General features: G+C 43.0%; 1 protein-coding gene across 2 annotated transcripts in view; it reads right to left on the reverse strand.

Moving 5' to 3' along the window:
• Positions 1 to 17,891, reverse strand: part of SORBS1 (sorbin and SH3 domain containing 1) — a 167,213-nt gene that overhangs the window by 78,403 nt on the left and 70,919 nt on the right. For both annotated transcript variants that reach the window (XM_051800769.1, XM_051800770.1), the window contains one exon: positions 6,878 to 6,985. The gene's annotated coding sequence lies outside the window, so the exon portion shown is untranslated. The remainder of the gene's footprint in view (positions 1 to 6,877; positions 6,986 to 17,891) is intronic.

Genomic DNA, 17,891 nt, shown 5'->3' on the forward strand with positions numbered 1-17,891 from the left:
GCTGATTGCAGAAGGGCATGTTTAGATTTCAGTCCCTATACAAGTCAGGTATATTTGGTTTGGGTGGAGGAGGAAGAGGGTTATTTCAGATATATCAACAGTCAGAATAGAGGATGATGGAAAACAGTATGTTTTGAGTGGTCAGACCCTACTCTCCTATATGAAAAAAACCAAACCTAAAAACAAAAACCACCAAAACCTAACCCCATGTTGTTCTCAAAAACAAACCAGAAAAACCAAAACACCCCCCCCATTGTCCTAAGTAAGCTGTGCAGTCATCACCAGCACCAAATACTTGAAACATACTTATTTATACAACAGTACACAACAGGAAACCCTCCTCACAACTCAAAGTAACCTCCTTGATCTCCTTCAAGTCTGTTGTGGAGCCTGGACCACATGAGAGCATGTCAGTTGGAAGCCACACTTGCTGTGTAGCAGAGGTTCATAAACAAGCCCCTGATAGCTTGTCTTCAGGTAATAAAAATGACCAAGACTAAAACAACCACACTGTAAAAACTACAGCTAGTGAACAAAAGCATGGCACCTAGGGGGGGGCAAAGTAGGGAAGGATCCAGAAACCAGCTCAGGTCCAAAGTTAGGATGGTCAGTTCAATGACAGGGTCTGAAACATTTCTGGTCTTTGCAGGAACCAGCTTAGAGAACTTTCAAACAGCCTGGCAAGGAGGGAGGAGTTTGTGCTACAGACCACCACTTGGATGGAAAACTGCATATTCACAGAATTTGCTATTCCACTTGGGTGAAGGGCAGCAAACTTCATTGTTTCCAAAGTCAACCTTGAGTGCAGGATAAAAAGCTTCATTAAATGTTGCTGGTTTACCATCAACCCACAGAACTAGAGTACTGTGCACCACAATTTTCCTGGCATCTATTGCTACACAATCACTGCTGTATTTTTCTCCATAATATATTTGTGAAAGATAACTTCACCATAACAGCTGAAGGAAATAGCAAGAGGGACAAAACAATTTGAACAACAAAGGGAGTCTTTGGCATAACAGAAGCAGATGCCAGTTCTAGGGTATTCTGGACCACTGCTCTAGCAGCCACTGAACAAGCCTGCTTTCACTGGAGGGAGTAATTGTCCCAGTTACAAGCTACCCTGGAAAGTTTTGCTGCACAATCCAGAGTTTTTTGGTTTCGATAAATGTCCCACAGCCATACTAGTTCTTTTATGCCCACCCCAATATGCCATGGGACTAGGCTTTCCAGCCACCAGAAGAGGTCAGAGATGCTGTGACATGCAGTTTAGAAAACAATGTAATTTGATAGATCTGGGAGATCCTAAACAAAAGTGATTAAGGTTACTTCGTTCTGCAGATGGACAGGGAAGGCAAGCAAACTTACATCATGCTCATGCTTTTAGTTGAGCTCTGGGGTTTGAATTGCAAAACAAAACTCAGACAAAATAACATGTTGCTGCTGGAGTTCCACCCAGCACCGTCAATGAGCACAAACTCATTCACCCAGCATCCTCATCCTGCTGGGCTGGAGTTCCCGCTTTGTTACAAAACAGCCACCCAGGTTTTGGTTGGGATAGTTTTACAGCAACCTCCCTGCTATAAAAGATGAGCCCTACCTTGCCCCAAAGCTCCCAACACCCAGAAGATCCCCATGGATGCCTCAGACCTGAGCCTGAACTCTGCAGCTCAGTCCTCCCTAGCTAAAATCCATGGGAACCAGCACCACCATCGAATGAAATACTGCTGTCAGCAGCCCCTACAATATGCCAGGCCGCTCAGTGCAACTGCACAAGGACTCAGGAAGCACTTATAGCTGAGTCTGCAAGGCGTGAGGCGTTCAGACTGTCACTGGAGACTGAGCCAAACTCCTTATAAAGACGTATACAGGACTTCTAAGAGCTCTAGATAGGAACTTAATCTGTCAGTAGGAGTCCAAGTCTGCAGGACAGAGGTTAAGAGCTAGCAAGCGGTCCTTGTAACAATAAGGTATGTATTAATCCAGTGAAAGCACATAGCCTTCTAAATGTACTGAAAGAAGAGCATGGACCACAAGACAAACTGCCAGAAAATTTTCTCAGGTGGCTGAGAAAAGCAAATGCATAATTCATCTTCCTTGCTGAAGAACAGTCCTAATGTCCCTTTCAGCTGTTAGAGATAAGGGCTGTGCTGTGGACTGGTGATCCCTCATTTGACAGAACAAAATTTAACAGAATGAAATACTACCTGGTAGGATCACAGTTTACCAGCATTTGGGATCTACAGCATCCTGAGAGAAATTTCAGTGAGAGGAGTGGCATCTGCTGCTGTTGTCTTCTGACTGCAGAACTCAGCAGAAGCTGGAAAGCACTCACACCAACGCAAGCTAGGACTGACCAGCTGTTTAGCAGTCACCTGAGTAGCAGTTTCTCCCAGCTCCCACTGATCTGCTGACCTATTTAAACTCCCACACATACAAGAAAGTATAACCTTGCTCCTTCCTCTACCTTGCACAGCAGCTGATCCTGGTCCAAGCAATTTTATGGAATTCAGACCCGCTAAATGCAACGCTCCAGGGGAAAAACTTAGGGCTCAGCTATGCTTACCCAAGTCCTAAGGAAATTAATGACAGTTACAGCATACAATCAACAAAACATGCACCCTCACCCACACATAAGCATCTCATGCCCTTTGTACCCGGTATCGCCATTTACACTCTGGCAAAAAGGAAGGAAGTGATTTGCTAAGTTGTTCAGAGTAAAAAAAGGAGAGGTAGGAGTGCAGTATAGAAGGGAACTTGTAGAAGCAGCAAAGAAAATTCAGACTGTGCTCTCTCTCCATCTCAGTATTTTCCCGCAATGCTTTTTCCTGCACCATAATTGCTAAAAACAAGTGAATATCACAAATCAGGCTATCCACAGCTGATCTTCTGTTCTCCAGAAACAGAACTGCAGAGCCAGAAGAGGCAGCATGCCATCCAGTAGACAAGCCTGGGCATTCATGGAAACTAAGCCCCAGCAGTTCTGGCCAATGTATTTGCTATGTGTGTCATTAATAAGCAGAAATCCAGCCCAAAACACCAGGCTGAGGAGAAATTTGGATTTGCTTCTAACTTGGCCAGCTGGCTGGAATTATTAACCAGTTACATTTGTAACTATGAAAGCTAATGAGAGACTAATCATATTTCACAGTTCACAGCTGAAAGTAATTTCCTTTAGGAGTTAATGAGAGTTAAAGTTCCCCCTTCTTGTTGATTCCTCTCCCTCAAACTGTGGTTGTCAAAGAGTTTTGAAGGCCTTACTGACTTTAAATCTGTCTTCTTAGGGCAACACTTGGGTACAGGTGTATTGAGAGGAAAAGTGCTTGAATCTCTTCAAGGAGATGAAGACAAAAGCTATCTTCCCCCATCCCCTCCCACCACACAAACATTTCTTGTCAGAGCAAAGAAACAGCAACTGGATGACTAAGTAATGATAATGACTGCTGCTCAGTGCACTGCTGGACTCTGATTAGATTGCTCTTGGCCTCTAACCAGATTTAAAAAAAAAAACAACACCAAAACACAAAACAACCAACAAAAAAACCCCAAAGAAAACACATTGGCCATTTAGAAGAGGCAGGACTAGCCTATTAGCAGCAGTACAGCATGCAGTTAAGATGCTACTGGGTCATTGTCTCTGTCCAGATCCTACACTTTACTGACCTGGAATGAAGTAAACAAAGACATTGCCCATCAGGCCATGAGCTGCTCCCGCGACCCTTTGCATCAAGTTCCTTAGCCCAAAAAACACAGCTAAATAGGCCTTGGGAAACATCCACCTCTGAAGACCCAAGGGCGTTGAAATTTTCACATCCTATACTAACTGCCTTGTGCCAAACAGACAAGGAGCTATGAATCTATGAGCAGATTGGGAAGACATTAAGGAAAACATTTGAAACACTCTGTCCCTTCCAGAATCTCTGCCTCATCGACTCTCCATCTGTTCCCAAAAGTTCAATGGAAAAAAATGGAAACTCCATTTTCCTGCTTTCTATAAACTCCCTCTCACTGTTACTGCTCTGGTTTTCGGCACAGTGCTGCACCACTTAAAACCTCTTTACAGTCTAAGATGGGCAGAGCCAGTGTGGAGCTGGTGTGACAAACTGGCTGGAGCCAAAATGACATTCTGGGCAACACCTTCCTCTAGAAGACATTCCGCTCTGTCTCAAGAGAAAGTTGTGAAAGACTTGTACCTTACAGCAGCCTGTCTGAATAACCTTCAGCATTCACCTGAAGAAATGAATTCCAGAACTGAATAATGCAGCAGCTACTGAGCAGCAGACCCTGGAAAATCTGGCCATCAATGAGAACAGCAAATCTTTAGCAACCTCTGCAACAGTTCTGTGTGTGCACTATTGGCACTTTTTCTCCTTTGTGGGAGAAATAATTTCTGAGTCTTGGACTTCCTGTACCATTTTCCATGCTTTGACTCCTCACCTATGACAGCAAAAGACACAGTCAAGATATACCCACTGTGTTTTCATACATTTCCTTTGTTTCCTGGTGCACCGGGTAGGTATTTTCCTCCCCCCCTTTCTGTGCCTTTGGTCCAGCTTGACAGGCCTGGAACTGTTTTGTCTTCACCAAGTGACAGATTCCTGGATTAAAGGTCTGAACTGAGTAATTGATCTGCAGCATGCGTTGCAAGTCACATTAAAAACCAACACAACACCTTAATTTGATCTTAAAAAACATAAATACAAAATAGCATGGTATACAACTACTTCCCTAGCCTCCAACTAAAGGAAAAGAATCAGACTACAGAAAAGCAAATAAGTTTCTCTCACATATAAAGGTAATGTAAGAAGAGTCAGTCAGGGCTCCACCTAACCTGGAATAGGGGCTAAAGAGTAAGTCATTCTCCTGCAAATTTCTATATGGGCTATCCAGGCCCTGGTACTCAATGCTGTGCACTCCCTGAAAAATAGATGTGCCATGCTTTGATGTCACTTGACAGCCAAAAGGCATCGAATATAAGGGAAGAAGGAAATGCAGATGTCATCGCTTAGCTGATGACATAAGTCAGCCACAGCACAAGCATGAGGCACTGTGACTCCCAGGCATGCCTCTGAGAATCAAGGCTTCTTGGAGATGCTCTTTTTCCAGATCAATGCCTGACTGCGTCTTTCTGGCTGGAGAAGAACCAAGTATCACAATCTCTTCCCTCTAAAGCAGTTAAACTGAGGGGACAGAGCCTCCCTCCTTTTTGCAGAAAAAGTACAGGATCACATTCAGGCCTGGTGTAGAACAGCCCATCTCTAGAAGAGACCAAGTTATTGTACAGTTCAATAGTGGGGTCCATGTGATTTTGCTTATAAGGCAGCAGTAGGAGAATGACGTAAAATTTGGCTTGATACCTCCCAAAAGTTTATCCAGCTTCCTCTCCAACATCCTGAACTTTCATTCCTCAGAGAGAACTAGTTCATAAAAGACAGTGCCATCAGGCTGACAACAGCTGCTGCATGTTCAGCACACAAGAGGCTGATGTAGCCCTTCTGGAGGGGCTCTATATCCCCAAAGGAGAGAGACATAAGCAACCCTTCAGAATCACAACATGAGTATGGATGTGACTGGCATGGAGACAAACATCAGGTACAGTGTTATATGGGAAAAGACTTGAGATTATCATACAGAGCTGAAATGTGAAACCACTAGAGAATCTATGCAGAGGAAAGGGAAAGGGAGAGACAGGAGAGATTGATGCTTTCAGCTTTTTAGTAAAAAAGAAAGGAGTAGCCAAAAAAATTTTATTTGCCATGTCTAGGATGCCAGAGATTCAGTCTTTGGTAACTGCTGCTTTGACCTTTGCCTTCCTGATCACAAACAGGCTCTATAGAACAGTCATCCTAAGGGGAAAAATGGTCTCAAGAGCTTGACATGTGAGGCTCAGCCTTGATCATGTCTAGGATTTCTGCTTCAATGCAGAGTTCTCAAAAGCTGAGGTACTTTTGCCTCAGGCAAGTAAGAAAATCAAACCTCATCTGAGAACTGTCAAGTCTCTTTTATTCCAGGACTTAAACTTAGAGCAAACAGTACCAAAGACCTCACACCATCTCCTCTAAAGAAAACAAATCAGCTTCACCAATATTTGTAGTTGTCTTGTCTGTAGCTACCCTAAACCTAGTCCAGTAGCCCACACTGGGGGTCTGATCATCATCAACTCCGTAATTTACCCCCCCAACAGTTCAATCCCAGTTCAAGAGCTCCTGTCTGCTCTAAATCTATACCAAGTCATCACACATGCTGATAGCCACTCAAATCTAACCTAATGGCCTCTTACAGATGAATCCATTGCTCTCTATTACCATGCAAGCAAGCACCAGTGCTAAACCTGGATTTGTAGCCTATTCAAGGCCAACTGTTAAACTCTGGTCCTTATCCTAAAACTTTACTACTCCAATTCCAAAATCCCACTATCTCCATGTGTTTCTGATCTAGAACGAGGCACAAAATATTTACTGGCACTACCATCAATATAAGTAGAAAAAGATGTCACAAATGCAGACAATAAACAAGGAGGATGTCAAAAACACAGACAGTAAACAAGGAACACACCTGATGGTGGCAAAGGTGAATTTAATCCTTGTTGGGACTACTATGTTTTATCTAATGCATCCCTGAATCACCACAAAAATAGCACTTGGAGCTTTATCCTCTTTCAAGAACTGGAACTTCTGAATGGCTCACATACCAAAAAAAAGCTCTATAATACAGTGATACTCTCACCACCCTATAGCTTTCTGCTGCACAACCCAGGTAGGCTGCTACTAGGATGAAAACTGCTCCACTGCAAGTCATAAGAGACAGATGCGATTTTGGTGCCTCAAGTCAGGATTTCCCAGTGACATGCTCCTTCCCCTCCCTTCAGGGTACTCACACCAGTCAGCTGGATGAACTCTTCAGGCCCAGCTTAGGACAGGATCCTCTGACAACGACTTCCACTCCGTCTTCTCTTCACATGCAACTGCTACGTAACAGCTCATACCTACAAAAGGTGCAAAGAGAAAGAAAATGCTTTTTAGCACCACTAGTCCTGCTGTCCAACACAATCACAGAGGGCTGTACTAAAGCAATCAGCCTTCACAGAAATAATGCTACTTTTAGATAAAGGAATTCCATCTGCTTACCATGCAGGAAGCATAGCATAGTTAGTATAAACAGTAGTTTGACCAGACTCACATCAGAACATCTCCTGTGTGAGAACCAGTATTTACAGTTGTCCCCAGGGAAGGCTGAAACCACATCCGTTTTCCTGCATTTCTGCTTGAGATTCCCCCTCAAGGAGCAAGGACAGTTGAATAGCACAAATATTCACGCCTCCCTACAACCTACAGTCTGTTTACTAATGTAAATTGCTGCTGATTTCAGCTTAATTTAGTATACTAGTTTGCAAAATGCAAAAAAAAGAGAAGTAAATACACATCTATGCAGTTACCCCTGATGTGTGAATAGGCTCATCTGATACAGAGCCTGGTTTGGGAGCTAGGGGTAAGAAGCCACAAAATGTAACTCGCTGCTCCCAGGAATAAAAAACCCTCAAAGAAGAGCAGGTAGTAGACACATATTAAGAAACACACACACATCAGGTTGTCTTAGGACAAATTCCTTGGTTAGGGTACACAGCTAGACAGACAGACAGACACAGAGGTAGAATTCACAGAAACAATTTAATTTTTTTTTGCATGCATTGAGTTAGTAAATGAGACTATTTAACTCCAGTCCTATATTAAGTCTAAATGGTATGATCTGACATTGATTTAATAGAGGGTTGTGCAGCTTTATTGTTTTACTCAGAAATATTTACAGCAGTCTGCTTTAGTGAGATGTCTTTGCAGTTTGACTTATAAGGTAAGTATTGACACCCCTCAACTTTAATCATGTCATTTATCAGGCTGAACCAATCAGCCAGTCACCCTGAGCTTCTGCTGTACTGAGTGGACAGAGGGGTTCTTCCAGAGGGCAATGCAATCTCTCTCTCCACTGCCTTCTTCATACTTCTCTGTATTCAATAACTCTAAAAAGAACTTGAGGACACCAACTAGCAAAGTTTCATGCCTACGCTGTATGATTGAACAAAGCCTCATGAGTGTTTTATTCAAGCTCTGAGGGGAGTGAAATCACACTTCCTTCAAAAAGCAATTTAAAACGAGAACTTCCAAGGGCCCTGTACAACCAGCCTGTCAGCCAATAAGCCTCACCAGTTAGATATTCTCATGACAGTGCAGGTGGGGCATAAATATGACATGGAAAAAACAGAAGGTGATGCTTAGAGATAAAAGCACTGAGAGAGAGTATCAAGGACCTTGTCTAGGAGCCATCTCAGAATGCGCTCACAGAGCTTCAATAAGATGATGCTTTTACAAGCCTCAAGACTTCTTTCAAGACCCACAAATATCACAAAAAATGAGCCTAGAAGAACTAGGCTAGTTTTTCAATAAAACTAGAATAGTCCTAAGAAAACACAAGCTGAGAAAAATTAGACTTTTTTGTCTAGGACAGTCTAGCAGTTTCTCCATCTCCAACAAGTAGAAAGGGATCAATGAAAGGACACACATTTGAAAGGTCTATTGCTAGTACTGGAAAGAAAATTTCCTATAAAGGTGCCCAGAGTATGCACCATGAGAGAGTTAATACTCCTAGGCAAGGTCAAGTCCTGGTTTTCCCGCAACACAAGAAGCTGCCCTGCTGGCATTAACTACAGTTTGTTTGCCTTCCCAACCTGCCTTGTCCTTGTGAGTTGGCAAAAGGCTGAAGCTGGCCAGGCTCCCAGCTACCAAAAGCTGCCCAAAGCAGAGAACTGTTATCACAAGGACTAAGAGCTAGGTTGAGAGGAGGAGGAGAGAGTAAACTTCTCTGGTGCTGAGAATTGTTACAACTAAGTTTATAACCTGGCACATAGCCAGGGAGCACAGCAAGACACAGGAATACAGAGGCAGGTTATGACTGGTCTGTGCTCAAGTCTAGAAGAGACACCTAAACATTCAAACTTTCACCTTGGAAATATGCCCCACACTAGCTCCTGGAGGACCCTAAGAAGTTATTTTTTTTCTGAAAAATCAATGCAGGATTCACAGAAGGATTCAGTTTAGACAAACTTTATACCCACTGATGTTAGAGACAAAACTTCCCTTTCTGTCAGTGGCAGCAAAATTAGGGAGTTGACCGTGTCAGAGAGGAAGGACACTGCCAAAAAGTTTTCAACATATTTTAATTTTTTGGTATTCAGCTGTGTTATGGCTTTATCTGTTTTTAAGAGTTTGATTTCCAATAAAACTTTCCGTAACAGAAAAGTCTGCTGAAAGAGTTTCCAATGAATAACACAGGAGGTACTTTGACTCTGCCTGCACAAGCAGCCAGCACATTGGCACTGCTGGTAACTGAACTGCTCAGCAAGCGACAAAAAGCAGCTTACACAAGGAAACTTTGAACAAATGCAGCAGGTGAGCAAATCAAGCAACAAAAAACCACCACCAAACCAAACCAAACCTTTACCACACTGCTAATAAAGAGGTTTCCCTGCAGGATTTTCCTTCCTTTTTTTTCCTCCCCTTTGATTTTTATAACTAGGGATTTCCCTAACTCTACACGCTCCTTGAGTTAAAGACAAAATAAATCACTGTGGCTTAGAGCAGCTTGTGTAGTTCTGATGCATTGAGCTACAGCCTCAGAATGTCCTGGTACCCAAACCTGCCATAAGAGGCTTTTCAGAGTGACATGGGAAGAGCATAGCAGGAACAAGATGGGGAGGGGCCTCAAGTACAAAAGCAGAAGGTGTGTTTCTGGAGGCTGCTTTATTCATGCTAAGCACTGATACACTAGCTGACAATACTACGATAGTGCAAAATCAAGCTATCTAGCTCCTTCTCCCTTTTTCAGATCAACAGTCAGTAATCTGGCACTTCTTAAAAGGGTTGGATACAGGCCACAGTCAACCACATACCTATAGAGAAAGGAACACTGCCAAAAATGAAAAGAAGAGGGTGAGAAACAGGAAAAAACTTCTTGCCGCAGACAGTGGCCAAGCATGATCCAGCAGGACAAGTCTATCTGTGAGCACACTTGTGAGCCCCAGCAATGACACCTAGACACAACTACCCTGCTGTACACATGAACATCAGCTCAGCATGCTGCTATTCTTGCAGTAATTTTCCATACTTCACAGCCTGAGCTCACATAACCAAGCAGACAGCGCAGCTTCCAGTACCCCCTTAGGCAGCAAGGGAAAACAGTGTCCAAGTGATCTCACACCTGAACACAACAGGAGGGCAGCACGCACACACACACACAGAGCCTCAAGCTCAAGAGCTGGAAGTGCCAAGTAAAAGAAACACAGGAGTTTCACATTGTTTTCAAGGTAAAAAGAGAAAGGGACTGACCCTGCTTGACTTCATCATCTTGTTTGTACAGCGCCCTGTGCTTTGGGCATGGAGCTGCAAAATCAAAGCAAGTACAATGGCAATGAAAACATAATCAAACACATCAGTGTGAGGCCAGCTTTCCAATGGAAAAGCAAAGGGTTGGAAACTAAAATCAACAAACAATACTCAGATCTAAAGGCCATTTAAAAAAAACTAACAAATTCAGCTCTGTAAGACTAGCAGGATAAAAATATTATATTCTGCCACTGTCCACATAAGAACAGGCAGCCCCTTTTCAAGGAATTTAAATGGACAAGACACATGAAGGGGAAACAGATGCATGGATGAAGAGTGATTTGTCCTGATCACCTAACACCAGGATCAGTGCCAGGAACAAACTATGACTCCAGCTTTCCTAGCAAAATGCTTCTTTCACTGGTCTATACTGCCTAGAAGGCTGAAAATTGACACCCACCTTTTGAAGGCATTTTCAATGAAAACTGCTTTCACCATCCCACCTGCTGGAGATTACAACTCCCTACAGTGCTGGTAGCAGAGGTGTCCATGTGAGCACTCCATAATCCACAAAAGGCTGAATCCACCAAGTTAAACTGAACATTCAGTGAAGATAAATCAAGCTCATCTATTTTCTCAGTGCTGATCACACAGTGCACACATGCACTCTTCAGCTGGCAAAGCTGTGTGAAGCCAATCATCAGCAGTGTGGAAGAGAAGACAAGGGTACCTGTCTTCAACCCGAGCAACTGTTTGCTAAGTTGATGCTTGTACTTAGTCTCACATATGGTTATGTCCTTCCACTCTGGAAGTCATAAGACTTGTGGATCTTTTAAAACTTTCTTCCCTGAGCCACTCCATCATCAGAGTTCTGGCTTAGTAAGCATCAAGTACAACAAAAATTCCATCTCAGCCTCCATCTATGGACTAGAATGACTCATGGAGTATTGCTTTGGGCCAATAGGAACATTAGAGACAACAGCGATGCTGTTACTAATCTACATGCAAGGCCAAATCCTGCAAAAGCATGTCATTCCCAGTGAAGTCAACAAAAGAGGTGCAAGTACATTCCAGGATAGATCTTGATCTCTCAAAATTGGCTTAGATTTTCTCCAATATAAAAATGAACTCTTCTGACTGACAGACCTTTAATTTTAGTGAGTTTATGTAAACCAGGGGCTTTCTTCACCCACTGCTCAACAAACACCACCCATATAGTATGTGATCTCCAAACACAAATTCCTTACATGGACCACTTGGGTTCAACTCTGCTGAGAAAACACTGCCAGCACATAACAGATTAGCTCAAGCTGTCTCCTCAGAAGAGGCTGCTGCTGAAATTCCTCCTTCTAGTTTGCTCAATCCATGCCCAAAAGACTGCTTTTACCTGCCCAAATGAGCCAGCAAAATCCATTTCACCCCTTCTCCAAACACAATGCAGGAAGCATACACCTCCATGGCACAGGCAGTGTGCCCTGTCTGGCAGCAAAGCACCCCTGTTTGCTCAGATGTGGCTGTCCTTCTGGCTGGGCACACCGGCAGGCAGCATGCCAGCAGCATTTTGCAGAAGAAAAACTGCTCAGAAGCAGCTAATATATCCAAACCAGTAATGCAGACTCCCTCCCCCCCCTCCCCCCCAAAAATACCCATTTAGGCACTCAGGAAGCTGGAGAGAATGGTCCGTGGCAGCTCTCAGTCTAACACAGAGTTTACATGCACATCTGCATACAAAGGAGAAGTGGATAACTACAGAGCAGGTATCCTGTTTCTCAATTCTTCTACATCCCCAATTCAAAACTGAGGTCAGGAATAAACAGAAAACAAACATACAAAGGAACAAGGTCACGGTACATCCTCACAACAATCACAGAGAACCAAGCTTGTAGATCAACGCTGACCCACTCTCAGATTTGGTCCTTAAGATGTAATTTCAACAATATGCATTTGCTTCCCCTTACAATTCATTCTTTTCCTTTTGAAAGGAAAAGAAAAAAAAGGTGTCGCCAATATGTAGATGGTGATCAGAAAGAAAACACTGCAGAAACGCCAGAGCTTAGGGCACATTCTCACTCTGTCGCCATTTTCCATTAGCTAATATTGTCAGCTCCACAGAGGTGAGATACGACTTACCCCAGAGTAATGCCATCCAGATACAGAGGTTACTCTCAACTGACCCCAACCTAAGTGAGATTAGAGTCAACCCCTCCCCCTTACCACCTCTTTCACCACCTCTATATTTAACTGCAGATTAACTCATTTCCTCTATCCACATGTGAGATTAAAGTGCACCAAGTGCTGTCAGCTCAAGCAGAGTCTCAATGCATCCTCATGTAAATTACCACTCAGTGCATGTATTAAAGCATGTCAAGGAGAGTGAGTCACACGCTTCATACTCACAAAACCACACACTTGCTTCTCAAGAAGTAAAACTGGCTGGCAGCCCAGGTCCCCGAAATAGTAAGAGATAGCTCCAATTCTAATCTTCTCCTGTCTGTTACATAAATCTTAAAGATATAAGAAGTGCTACTATTTACCAATAGTGTTTGAATGAAATGTGGGTCAGTGACCAAGGCAAAGGGTCAAACACATAGTGACCTGGCCTCTGGGCACTGTGTTGACTACACTTCTCTAGAGGAAACAACAGCCCCTCGTTCCAGGGAGAGGGAAAAGTAAAGCAACAAAAATCTCACCGAGACCTCGCACTCACCATGTTGGGTTCAAAAAGGCTGAGAAAGGGAAGGCAGTGAAACACTTCACCATGTGCAATACCACTCATGAAGGGCTTTGTACAGGGATGAAAATGCTGCTGTCAGGCTGTAGATCTCCATCTACTGTGAGGCACAGTTGCAGGAAGGAGAGAGGTACTCTACGCTGGGAGGGGGATGGTAGCCACAGCTCTAGGGGCTGCACAGATCCCACGCTTCTCTGGTCACAGCACTGCTGTGCTCTGGCCCCATAGGGCCATAGCTAGCCCCTGTCACTCCCATGGAAGGCAGGTGCCTTTGGCACATGTATCCTCCCTCTGTATCTCAAGAACACTATGCCAGGAAGACAGCATTTTATTTCTACCTGAGCTCTCTGCAAATCACTTGGAGTCCTAAGTCATAAGATCTTTATCACAGCTTGAAGCAAACATTGGGTAGCTGCAAATAAAGCTGTGACTTTAAATCCAGCCACGTGAGTTAACTGCACAGTGAATATAATTTTTCACAGCTAACAACTGTGTTAATGAATTTTACCTCAATGAACACAGAAAGGGTGAAGCATGCAAAATTGAGAACAGGAGTAAGTTTTTTGCCTTAGATTTTATATCAATAATCCTTTAAAGTAAAAGCACTTCTTTTCCTCATCTTCCTAATCTCCCTTGTTCTAACACTTCAAGCAATGAGGTCCCCTTAATTTTCAGCGGCTTAAGTAACAGGCCTCTGTATTTTTGCCAAGAATAATAGAAAATCAATGGAGACAGCAAGAGAGGAAACATGCAGAAGAGCCACTGGCATTTGCTTCAACTGAACAGCTGGAATAAGTTGTCAAATCCCCTTACCGTATTCTCCAACTTCACTGTCTGGCAAAGGGGGCTATTAAAGGAAAGAAAATGCTTATAACAAGCTTATGACACATCTCAAAAGCAATCACTGTGTCTCCCTTATTCAGGAAACTCTGGAATGACAAACAGATGGAAATGAGAAAAGGAACAGTGGAATGAGGCTTCAGCCATAGATTGCAGGAGCAATGGGGCATGTCAGGCAGATGTACCATTGCCAGAGCAGAATCCATCTGATCTAACACAGAGACTGCATCGCCTGACGATGAAGTCACAACATGCTGGGCAAAGACAGACACAACTGTTAAGACTTGGTGCTGCCATGCATATACCAAAAGGGAGATGAACATATATCAAAATATAGAGAACAAAGAGTAAAGTGGCTGAAATCCCCCATGAAAAGAAAGATCTACCTTGCAGAGATCAATAACCACCAAGGTGGCGGTGATTATCTTTCAGCTCAGGCATTCCCAAAGGGCTATAAATAGATTGTCGTGATTTGCGAACATCTTCTGTTTATTTAAGGGTAGACTTTGGGCTGAAGGAGTCTCAAAATCTTTTTTTCTGCCAGTATGAGGTCACTATATAAAATTTATGGCAAAGAGGACACATCTTAAAAATCAACAGCAGGTTTCTAGTGATTTGAGAAGCTGAAACACTGAACAGATGGGAATGAGAAAAGGAACAATGCACTGCATGGGGTCACTATCAGCTCACAGAAAAGCTCCACACCACTCTGTCCATGAGCTGTGTAACTGATGGGAAATGCCCGTCTGCTTTCTCTGCACATTAGCTCCATCTTGCAATGAAACTGCAAGTGTGTCTTATGGAAGCAAGTCACATTGCTTGCTCCTATCCCTGTCTGCCAATGTGCTTACACAGCCCCTCCTGCATTTGCACACATGCCTATTTTATTTTTCCACGGAGAGTTTAAAAATGGACTTCTTTTTGTTGCTCTTGTAATTCAGAAGTTAGACTCAGCCCCTGAAAACATGGTCTGTTCTTGGCAAAACAAAGGGCAAATGCTAAGGCTCTACAGGGAAAGAAGAATGCTTCCTGTTCTTTAGAACTAATTCATGTTTTTTATTTCTTTAAACCTCATGTTGTTTTGATGTCTTTATACAGAACAGAAGAAAAGAAAATCGACTGTAACCACTATAAGACAAATTCTCATCAGATTCCCTTCCAGCTCTGTATCTTGGGCTTGAACACTGTAAGTGATCAAGCAGCTGGCAAAGTTACATCCAGTGTGATTGTGGTTACGCTAATAGTAAAGCATCCTTAAAAAGGCTGAAAAAAACTTACAAAGAAACATCTTCTGCTCAGACAGCCTTTCTAGGAGTCTAAACCTGATCTAACAGCAGCTCTCAGAAGATCAGTGTTTGGGCCAGAGTTACAACTACTTCACACTGCAAGGTACAGCTACAGGATGCTGAAGGGGGAACAGAGTGGACAATTTCAAGGCTGGTATTGCTGCTGGACTATGCACCACCCTGCCTATGGTGGCAGGGCCTCACAAACATGATTTAAGACAATTCCTTCTTGTCTTAAACACAAAGAAGGGAATAATGGAAGCAGCAGCCCTGAATCAGGTATATGGAAGCTGTTGAAGTCCTGGGACCACATCATTACCTGGGCTGGGATTCATAACAATCCAGGCAACAGCCACAAAACAATCAGGCAGAGTCTTGGAGCAGCTAACCAGAAAATCTGACTCGTTAACCAATGTATAAATTGAATAATACTGAGGAACCTTATAAGATTAGACAACTGAATCAAATCAATGCCTAAGAGACTAAAAATGACAAATATACATTGAGGTTACGAGGAAAGATTAGAGGAATATTTAGCTGGAAAAGATGGAAGCAAAGAAGCAAAGCTGATTAATTTCAGGCTGCAAGTCAAGTAATGAATGAATAATTGTGAAGCAAGACTGGGATGCACCAATTTATCCTGTTCCTTGCTATAAAAAGGGCATTAAGTGTAATAGATATTATTTTATAAAAATAATTTTTAAAAGGTGGCATAAAATCAGCCTGAGGAATTTATTACCACAGGGCAAGGAGGGAACACTGTAGGGAAATAGCTTTACTGGCTTTTAAAAATGATTAGACAATTATATTAACATAAATAATAGCTACAATTGGGAAAGCTACATGAAGAGTTACAAGAATTATCAACCCAAAGGCACCTCTCTCTTCCATTGGCAGCCCCATACTTGTGCCTTCAGGCAGGGTCTGCCCTTTCTGAGTCATTGTTAGAATTAAACAGGCTGTAAAATTCCTGTTTGGCCCTTACATGGTTTTGTGTGTGATGGAAGCTCAGACCACAGGGGAGAAACAGCTCAGAGTCTCAACAGTTTTGGGTTGTGCCAATGCCAGTGAGCAAGGCTGGAGTTTTATCTGATAGAAACAACTGGTAATTCTACTGCTTTAGCGAGCTGGGAAGCTAAGGAGCACAGCAGCAAGTTGATTACTTTAGCTCAAGCATCCTCCCCATAAAGCCTGCCCCAGCTGTGACTCAGCCTGCTCCTGTGAATGAAGATGAACACCAAAAATTCCATCTTTGGTCTTCATACTCAGACCTTCCCAAAGGGCACAAGATTTGAGATTAATTTCTCATATAATGGCTTTAAAAGTCATCCTGTCTTCAACAAAGCCTTCATGCTAAAAAACAGCCCAGATTTTTAAATTCCACTGTTAGAGTAACTGAAATAGTTCCAAAATCTCACTGCAAAAGTACTGAAGTCTTCACGCATAGCTCTAGTCAAGTAACAACATTCAGTCTTTAACCAAAAATCTCCTGGGGGATTCTTGAAGCTTGAACCCATTCAGAATTGCCCACAAGAGAGCTCCTTTAAACCATATAAAATCTCCCAGTCAGTTCAGAATGGGCACAGCACAAAGTGTCACCTCCCAGTTTGATACACCCTTGGGCACTGCACGTCTAGAATGGTGTTGTCAGCTCTAACAATGTGTGATGTTTTCATAAAGCCACACCTGATGGAAACAGGAGACTGCATGAGAATTTCAGCTTTCATCTAAGGTAAATAAAAAAAAAAATCCTAAAATTAGAAAAAAAAAAACAAAAGTTTTCTCTTCACTCATGGTGAAGAGAAAAACTTGAAGAACCAGAAAAGATCACAACGAGAAAGCAAAGAAAAGTAATTCTAATGTATATTCTTACATGATAAACAGAGATTGCTTAATTTGGGATGGGGGGAACCCACATGCTGATTCAAGAACATCTGAAGCTGCAATACCACGAACATACAACACAAGAGTTCACACTGTTCTCTGGGCATTCACTCTTGGGAAATACAGATCCTACTTTAACACTGAGGCTTACAGTACAAAGGGGGAGAGAGTCAAAAAGCAAGAAGTTGAAACACTGTCATGCGGAACGGCTTTCTAAATACTTGGTGACATTTCTCAGGAGTCACTACCTCCCTTTGACCATCACATGAGTGCTCTGGGTGCTGGAGGCAGGACAATGTTGTGCTCAGCTGAGGATCCCACAGCAGGGCTCAGTCACTTCTGCCTGTGCACAATGAGACCCAGAGCAGCAAACACATCAGACTGCTGCTACATCCTGCCTGGTGTCTGGCGTAGATGGAAAAAGCCAAACCTGAACAAAATCAGGCATCTTCTTCAGTCTCATAGCACTGAAGCACATGGTGTCCAGTAATTTCAGAAGCTCAAGAGAAGAAAGAGCTGAATCTCACAGGGGCCACTGCTTTCCCATCTACCTTACATGAACATACTTGACTGGAATTTCTGTCCTCCTAGCACAGGAGGATGTGCCTTGGTCAGCCAGAGAAATGTGAGAACAGAGTGTCAAGCTCAGTGAAAAGAGGCACAAGTGTCAAAGCAGTAGTTCTCCTTGACTCCAGCTCCTTTCACAGTTTACTCTGTGGCAGCATGAAATAGAATTCGATCCTGCCTCGCAGGAGGGTTTCCTCCCTGTGAAGTCAG

This window comes from Manacus candei, unplaced genomic scaffold, assembly GCF_025592945.1.
Source record: "Manacus candei isolate 608988 ecotype Guabito, Panama unplaced genomic scaffold, ASM2559294v1 h1tg000050l, whole genome shotgun sequence".
NCBI classification, from domain to species: Eukaryota; Metazoa; Chordata; class Aves; order Passeriformes; family Pipridae; genus Manacus; species Manacus candei.